The sequence below is a fragment of the Bactrocera dorsalis genome, chromosome 5 (genome assembly GCF_023373825.1).
Source record: "Bactrocera dorsalis isolate Fly_Bdor chromosome 5, ASM2337382v1, whole genome shotgun sequence".
In the NCBI taxonomy this organism is placed as follows: domain Eukaryota; kingdom Metazoa; phylum Arthropoda; class Insecta; order Diptera; family Tephritidae; genus Bactrocera; species Bactrocera dorsalis.
In genome coordinates this window covers 53,126,677-53,136,326 of record NC_064307.1, presented here as the reverse complement: position 1 = coordinate 53,136,326, position 9,650 = coordinate 53,126,677, and the positions used below count along the sequence as shown (strand labels likewise).

Sequence of the window (9,650 nt, the reverse complement as noted above, 5' to 3'; positions counted from 1 at the left end):
AACTGTAGCAGATAGCCTAGAGTACGTTTCCTACGATATCATAACGGAGGACAAAATACTTTGTGTAATTAACAGCTTTGAAACTGTTTAAAACCCCGGGTATGGACAGTATTTTTCTAAACAATATATATACATACTTGTAGATGAATGATGTTTAAGCTTTAACTGTGTATCTATCCTTTCCAGAGAGGCGAGGGTCGCATTCATACTGATGTGGATACAGGAGTCCTCGTTTATTTGAAACCACTAATATTATTTTTTCTGAAGACATTCGGAAAGATTGTAAATGTCTAATTTGAGACTAACTTTTATCGGCTAAAATATCGAAAACAGATAAAACCTATATGAAGGCTAGATCCACTGAGACTGCACTTTACTTGCTAACCTTAAATATGGAAAGCGCTCTAAAGCATAAAGAATACGCCCTAGGAGCACTGACATAAGAAGAATTGATAAAGTATCAAAATTTTATATAAAGCCAGTTTTAATCTTAAAAAGTATCAATGTCCTATACTACGAATACTTCAGCTAGAATTAAACTGAACCTCCATCTGGTATTACAAAGGCGAATAGGCCCAGAGTCAGCTCCAGACGTTGATAGTTTCCATACTTTAAGGAAAAATTTTGTGTAACCATAACTTTTCCAGCTGACGGTTGCGTCTACAACGCTTTGGATTAGGTCCGAACACTAAACTTTACCCAAAACTTCCCTTTGATATCATTAGTGACAGCCGTTTCGAACATTTTGTGGGTTTTTGATCTTTTGAACATTTTCCTCCCTTCAAGCCACATTTTGGTATAGCACTGAGTATTTTGATGGTTCCAGCAGGAAATGTTGACGGATATTATTAATGATATTTATCAAACTAAGTAATTATATTTCACTTTATTCATAGTTATTTAATAATCTTATATTGTACATATCGCTCATTTGCTGCAAGACCGGCATAAGTCAAAAAAATCGATTCTCCAGAAAACGCGTTTAAAGTTTTCAACTGACTACAACCCTACACGGTGACTCCAACCTTACACCTCTTCTCAAGCGGAGCATATAAGAGGTATTCATATGAATTTTTCACTCAACATGAAGTATGATATAACGAACAATTTTGCAACATTAACTCAAAAATCACGTTTTTTGATTCATGCCGGTCTTGCAGCAAATGAGCGATATGTACATCTTATATATAAATGCACGAAACAGTATCCACGTGCTTTTCTTTCGGAAACACAAACTAAAAATGATGGATATCCACTCTATCGGTGTCGCTCACCATACGACAATGGCAGAACATTCAGCATTCAATTTAGAAGCGTGAATATCGAAGTTGACAATACATGGATCGTACTATATTCACCACTACTGTCTAATTCATATTAAAAACTCATATCAATGTTGAGTATTGCAATTAGGTGTAATCAATAAAATACGTTTGTAAGTACGTCACCAAAGGAAGCAACATGGCCGTTATTGGTCTTAAACGATATGGTCGATACGTGAACTGCAATAAAGCGCTTTGTAGGATATTTTCTTTTGCAATTCATGAACGTTTTCCGACTGTTGTGCGTCCCGTCGGCTGCGGGGTCAGCTAGTCTATATAAATAAAAATGAATCGCCAAAATGTATGTACGCTCATCACTTTCATACGACTGAACCAAATTTGATAATTCCTTTTATAAAATGTTCGTTGAGGTTCAGGGATGGTTTATGCGGAGAAAAAAACTCGAAAAATTGCCGGAAAACCCCTAAAAACGGCCCTTTTCTTTTTCCCATAGAAACGAATGAATGTTTGTTTATTAGCAACGCTAAGGGAACGACTGAACCAATCTTGATGAAATTTGCAGAGAATGTTCTGCGTGGATTGGGGAAGGTTTAGGAATAAAAAAAAACCTGTTTGCTTTTCTTGAGGAAAAGTCGGAAAATTGGACAATACCAAAAAGTTAATTTTTTCCATACAAATTTTTTTTTTCAATTTTTTATTGTTTTGTTTTTCAATTATGTGAATCGTTCAAATTTGTCGTTTGCTTCAAAAATTTTTGAAAATTATTCAGTGAAAATGTTATGTGTTTTTCACACAAAGTGATCAATTACAGATTGAAATTTGTCACGATGCCATGAAGAGGTCGCGCTAACATCGGTTGGCATTCTTTTTGGCGACGATTCTTTCTACCTTCGGTTGCTATTGATAAATGTACGCGGTTCGACTTCATTTTAGTCATTGCGTACTGTGAATGATACGGTGAGTGCAACTTTTTGAGAAGAAAGCCAGCAATTACAACTGCGTGAAAATGATAATCACTGGAATGCAAATGCCTTCAAATCCGTGTCTATTATGGGAAACGAACAAAAATTACGTTGCCGAAGACATTTTACATCGTCTTCACTAAAAATTGGAAAGGGATCAATTTCGGTTGATACTTCCGATGGTTTTATATCAATTCCATCGGCCGTTTATCGATTCACGAAAGATGAACTCATCACGAATGTGTATCCGAATATTGGCCTAATTATCGTAACTGCGATTCCTTAAGTGTACGCGCAATGTTAGCTGTTAAAAATACCGATGTTGTTGACTTAAACTGGAAAATTCAAAAGACGACGCCGTGAATTATCCAGTGGAATTTCTAAAATCTTTGGAGAGGATTGGTATGCCACCGCATTATTTGCGTCTCAAAGTTGGATCTGTCGTTATTATGTTTCGCAATCTTCATGCGCCGAAACTGTGTAATGGAACCCGACTGATTGTGATGCACCTATCGAATACAAGGGGCAGAATGCTTGATTCTACGAGTTCCTTTGAGTTCTATTGATTTGCCATTTTAGCTCAAACGGATTCAGTTTCCAGTAAGATGACAATCATCATTACACAAGGGTAGTCGATAAAAATGTATGGCATAAATTTGGAACTGCTATGTTTTTTGCACGACCAAAAATACGTGGCGTGCTCACGAGTTGGAAAACTATCTTCTCTGTACATTTACGCACCGGAACAGAAACCAAAAAATTTTGTTTATCAAGCTGCGTTACATTGAAAAGAAAATGAAATGATAAATTTAACTTTCTCTTCATTTCAAAACACATATGTAATTTCACGCAGGACAACGGCTGCGGGGTCAGCTAGTCTATAAATAAAAATTAATCGCCAAACTGTATGTACGTTCATAACTTTCATACGATTGAACCAAATTTGATAATTTTTTTTTTTAAATACTCTTTGAGGTTCAAGGATGGTTTTTCCGGAGAGAAAAATTCGAATAATTGTCGGAAAACAGAGCTAAGAGAACGGCTGAACCAATATTGATGAAATTTTCAGAGGTTGTTCGTTATGGATCAAGGAAGGATTTGAAATAAAAATATCTTATACTTTCATGCAAAGTCGGAAAATTGGATAATTCCAAAAAGTAACTTTTTTCCATACATTTTTTTTCAATTTTTGTTTCTTTTGTTTTTCAATATTTTGATTTGTAAATTATTTGAATATTTCAATTTCGGACGCTTGCTTTTTTATTCCGGCTATTCAAAAGAAAAATTATTGAAAATTATTCAGTGAAAACTTTACGTGTGTTTCACACAAAGAAGTCAATTGCAGATTGAAATTTGTTACGAAGCCACCAAGAGGTCGCCCTAATATCGGTCGGTGTTCTTTTTGCCATCAAAGTATGGCAGCCCAAGGCAAGGCAAGGCAAGAAGTACGAGGTGTGTTCAAAAAGTATCGCGAATTTTGTGTTTTTTCAAAAATTTTTTATTTATTCATAATTATCTATTTTGTCCCCTTCAAAGTAATCCCCATGAGATATTATACACTTGTGCCAACGGTTTTTCCAATCTTCGAAGCACTTCAAAAAATCATTTTTTTATCTTCATCAGCTCCTCCTTCGATGCCGTCTTTATCTCGTCAAGAGAAGCGTAACGTCGTCCTTTCATGGGTCTCTTCAGCTTAGAGAACAAGAAAAAGTCACAGGGGGCCAGATCTGGGGAATACGGTGGCTGCGGCATCATTAGTGTGTTGTTTTTGGCCAAAAAGTCGCGCAAAAGCAACGATGTGTGAGCAGGGGCGTTATGGTGGTAAAATTTTTTTGATAAGTAAAAATCGAAGACGATCCAAAACACGCGCAAGCAAAGCAGCTGTCAACAATTAAATGAACATTCAAAATGGCCGAGCTTGTCGGCATAAGTGAGAGACATGAGTACCAACATAACGCCACGAAAAATTCGAAATTCAAATATACGTAACCCGCGAAAATTCAAAATACGCGATACTTTTTGCACACCTCGTACTCCCAAGGTGCGGAATTATGGATCGCGGTCAATCAGCAAGCGATCGTCACGATGTCGCAGCACGACTTTTCAAACAACAGTTACGATGTGTGATTGACTTTAACTTGTAGCAACGTATATGTGGAGCTGTTGGGTGCTAGATGTACTCTGTTGAGTGGCAAAATAGAGGTTTTCCGCACGCACACATTCTTCTTTGGATGATAGTTACACCAGATCAAATTGATGAAATCGTTTTTGCGGAAATTCCTAATCAAGAGGTAGATCCAGATTTATACGAAGTGGTGAAAACCAATGTGGTTCATAGACCTTGTGGACAACACAATCTCACTTCGGTTTTTATGTCTGACAATAAATGCACGAAACACTATCAACGTGCTTTTCTTTCGGAAACACAAACTTGAAATGATGGATATCAACTCTATCGGCGCCGCTCACCAGATAACAGAAAATTCAGCATTCAGATTAGAAGAGTGAATATCGAAGTTGACAACACATGGATCGTACTATATTCACCATTATTGTCTAATTCATATTCAAAACTGATATCAGTGTTTAGTATTGCAGTTTTGTAAAATCGATAAAATATGTTTGAAAGTACGTCACCAAAGGAAGCAACATGGCGATTAGTGGTATTGAACGATATGGTCGATACGTGAACTGCAATAAAGCGCTTTGTAGGATATTTACTTTTGCAATTCATGAACGTTTTCCGACTGTTGTGCGTCTCGCAGTTAATTTGGAGAAAGGCCAAAGAGTGTATTTCATCCCAGAGAATACAGTATAGCCAGTGGAAACATCCCAGCCAGCAACAAAATTAACATTGACGAGTTTTTTCTCAACTTTCGTCAGTGATCCGTTTGTGAGAACATTGCTCTATTCGGAAATACCTTGATATTATACATGGAATGCATCGTCGAAGAAATAGTTACGCAGAAAACAAGGCCAACCAGTAGATTGACATCCAGGTTTCTTATCAACTAATGCATTAGGACGAATGTACTTAATCCACCCGAAACACGACGATTGTTTCTACCTTCGGTTGCTATTGATTAATGTACGCGGTTCAACTTTATTTGAGTCATTGCTTACTGTGAATGGTATATGGGAATATGTGCAAGTTTTGGAGAAGTAAGCCAGGAATTATAATTGCTGGAACACGTTAATCACTGGAATGAAAATGAAGTTGGCACACTTTTCGATATAAACATCGACATTGCCAAAGACATTTTACATCGTCTTCGCTAAAAATTGGAAATGGTACAATTTCGGTTGATACTTCCGGTGGTTCGATATCAATTCCATCCGCCGTTTATCAATTCACGAAAGATGAACTCATCACAAATGTTCGGACATTGGCTAAATTATCGTAACTACGATTCCTTAAGTGCACGCGCAACGTTATCTGCCAAAAATTCCGATGTTGATGACTTAAACTGGAAGATTCAAAGTCAAATTCCGGGAGACTTGCGCTCATACAAATCGATCGATCGTCTTGACAATGAAGACGACGCCGTGAATTATCCAGTGGAATTTCTAAATTCTTTTAACAGGCTTGGTATGCCACCGCATCATTTGCATCTCAAAGTAGGATCCGTCATTATTATGTTTTGCAATCTTTATGCGCCGAAACTATGTAATGGAACCCGACTGATTGTGACGCACCTATCGATTACAAGGGGGAGAATGCTTGATTCTACGAGTTCCTTTGAGATCTAACGATTTTCCATATCAGTTCAAACGTATTCCGTTTCCAGTGAAAATTGCTTTTGAGATGACAATCAACGGGACCTAAAGATAGTCGCATAGTGTGAGGCATAAATTTGGAAATGTTATGTTTTTCACACGGCCGTGGCGTGCTCACGAGTTGTCTTTTCTGTACACCGGAACAGAAATCAAAAAATGTTGTTTATAAAGCTGCGTTACATTAAAATAAAAAAACAAAAATGAAATGATAAATTTGACTTTCTATTCATTTCCAAATACATAATTTCACGCAGGAAAACGGCTGCGGGGTCAGCTAGTATCTTAATAAATCAAAGGAAACATTTGATTAGTATGTGGCATAACCCATAGGAATCGGGAATACTACATCTCGCTCATTTGCTGCAAGACCGGCATAAATCAAAAAACGTGATTTTTGAGTTAATGCTGCAGAATTGTTCGTTATATCATACTTCATGTTGAGTGAAAAATTCATATGAATACCTCTTATATGCTCCGCTTGAGAAGAGGTGTAAGGTTGGAGTCACCATGTAAGGTTGTAGTCAGTTGAAAACTTTAAACGCGTTTTCTGGAGAATCGATTTTTTTGACTTATGCTGGTCTTGCAGCAAATGAGCGATATGTGTTATGATTTTCATTTTTCTAACAAACCTTTTGTCGAATATGTCGGTCAGTATATAAGTTATGTATATATATATACATAAATATATGGTATATCCATAACTGGAACTCTTGAATTGGTAATAGAAGCAAATTTCCTTCCATAATTCGAAGTTTTTTCTGGTTCAACTGTATATATAATTGCTTGGATTCCTATCCTGCCAAGAGTGCAAATGTTCGGTTGCACCCGAACTCAGGCCTTCCTAAGGAAGGAAATTTGCTACTATTACCAATTCAATAGTTCGAGTTATTTGTTCATGTTATTTTTATACCCTGAACAGGGTATATTAAGTTTGTCACGAAGTTTGTAACACACAGAAGGAAGCGGAAGTTCAGATCGGATTACTATAGTATATAGCTTCCATACAAACTGGACACATAGTTCTAAAAGAAATGCTCATGCACGTTAACTCCGGCTGCACCGAAGTTAATAACGTTTTTTTCTTTTTTTAAATGTGGCTTTAGTTGCAATCAAAATAAAAGAAATTTAAATACAACGCAAAGAAATATGATAAAATACCTGGTGAACCTTTGACTTACCGATTTGTTGAATCAACGGTGAAGTTTGTAAGGAGTAATATAGGAGGATGGAAAGGGCGAGTGAGTACGTAAGGGTTGCTGGACGAATGGATGCCAACTAATATGTTGATATTTTATACCATGGTTTGTTCAGGAATCTAAAAATGTGGGACGTGTCAGACGACATATCCAGCAAGAAATTGATCCGAAATATGTGTACTTCTACTTGGTGAGTGTAAAAATCTTAACGTTTTATAGCTTAAGGCTCAAAATTCCTGGAAAAAAATTAGCGAAAATTTTTGCAAGAAGGTAGTCGAGTTCATGCCTAAAATTAGTAGTAATCATAGCAAAGGGGTGATATTAAATATTAAATAATAAAATCGTTCATGTCAACCAATTGATCATACATATTTGCAGCGGAGACATTTTTAACGATACTATCATACATATGTTTGACAAAAAACTGCTAAAACTGAAATAAAATTAGATGGCCATTTCCTTGCTTGTCACGCGACTTTTTTCATGATATGTAGCATCCGAAACTACCATAAAAAATGCATTGAAAAGCAGAGAGAGCACTGCAATATCTAGTTTTCTTGGCTCCATTACCATTTTCGAGTAGTACTATCGTATTCAGACGATTAAGCTCTTTTATGTTCCTTAAAATATCTGTAATACGAGATTAATTAATTACGAGCTAATTTACCTATGTAAATACTATTATGAACCAAATACAATTACGATCCATTAACTGTCTCGACGGATAACGAAAATGTAATTCATTTGCAACACTTTTTAATATAAGGTTTTGTAAACAGTTAAGGGTGTAAAATCTTCGGCTGTGCCCAAACTTATCCTTATCAGATGTTTATATTTAGTTAATATAAGGCATTTATATTTGCGGTATCTAAATAGATCACAACGAGAATTTTCACAATTTTCTAATCAAAATGACTAAAGTTTAATTTGTCAATTACATAACTTAAGCATTTAAAATAAAATTAACCACGTAATAAATAAGCGCCACAAATATTGGGAGTTATTGAAGTGCAACAATCAGAAAGTTTAGCTCATTGTTTCATTTCCCTCTAACAAAATGAACTTGGGAACTTTTCCTGCATTTATCACTGGTTTCTATCTTCTCATTCAATTGGCATCGATAATCACACGAATTTGAAGTGTGAGAATTACGACAACAGCTTCCTGAATTGGCGAGCTTAAGGCTTTGTCTCGCAATAAAGTCGCGCTTACCGTGGACGTTCAACTTTTCCAATTGCCCATAAGAAATTTCAGCATTAATTTGGATGTTTATAAAAAGGCAAATGGCTATCATCCTTTCCTTTTCAATATAACAACAAATTTTTGTCAGTTGTTTGAAAACAAGCAGCGACTACCTTTTGGAAAGTTGATAATGGATAAGTTTAAAAATATATTTAAATATAAACCACTCTGGCCCCTACAACGTAATATTTCATTAGTTTGCTATTAATTTCACAATAATATCGCAAAGGGCTTGGTGCTCCAGACCGAACTACTTCAATCACTGCCAGTGCCAACTGACGAATACCTTGTGCGAATTACAGTTTGGAAAGAGATAAGAAGAATGAATTGCCTTACATGACAAAAAATACAGTTTTCTGGTCGTGAACAAAAACTAACATGTTAAATGTTTTTAACTTCAAAATGCATTAAAAATAAATTTAATTGGTTAACGTATTAAATCGGCTGACGACTTTGAACTTCACTTCTGTTGAAAAATATTCACTCTACGTGCAATTCCTATCTTAATAATGTTCCGTTTGATTTCCAGAAAAAATTGATTTGTCATTTAGAAGTTTAGACTTTTTAAAAACAATTTTACTATTTGTTCCTTTACTCTTGTAACATGAAGAGTATAATAGTTTTGTTCACCCAACGGTTTTTTATCATCTTAAACTAATCGAGATAGGTGTAGGATTATGAATGCAATACATATGTACATAAATGATCAGAAAGATGAGACGAGTTGAAATCCGAGTAATTGTTTGGCCGTCTGTCTGTATGCGCAAGCGATAACTTGATAAAAATTAAGAAATCGTAATGAAAGAAGGTACGCAGATTCCTTAGCAAAAAAGAGAGGACGAGTTCGTAGACGGTCATAATCGGACCGATAATCTTCAAAAAATAAATGCCAAAGGATGTTTTTTAGAATGATAATACATTTGGATCGGTGCTTTGAAGACTCAGAAACAAACCGCGATGAAAGTTTCGTTTTCAACTTCACCTATGCGCTTTTCACAATATAACAAAAACAAATGCGATGCTCAACCGTTATTTTTCGCTTGTGATTTCATGCACATAAATTTTTCCACATAAATTTTTCCACTAGGTGGTGGCGTTCGCTTGTCATAAGGTCACTCACGTAAGTACCCATGTATTATCCAGTTGATCGGCTTTCGTTTACCATAGGGGCAGTATAGTCAGTACAGTGA

General features: G+C 35.9%; 1 pseudogene; it reads left to right on the top strand.

Moving 5' to 3' along the window:
* The first annotated feature begins 8,275 nt into the window (after positions 1-8,275).
* Positions 8,276-8,800, top strand: LOC115066694 (uncharacterized; annotated as a pseudogene).
* The last annotated feature ends 850 nt before the right edge of the window (positions 8,801-9,650 follow it).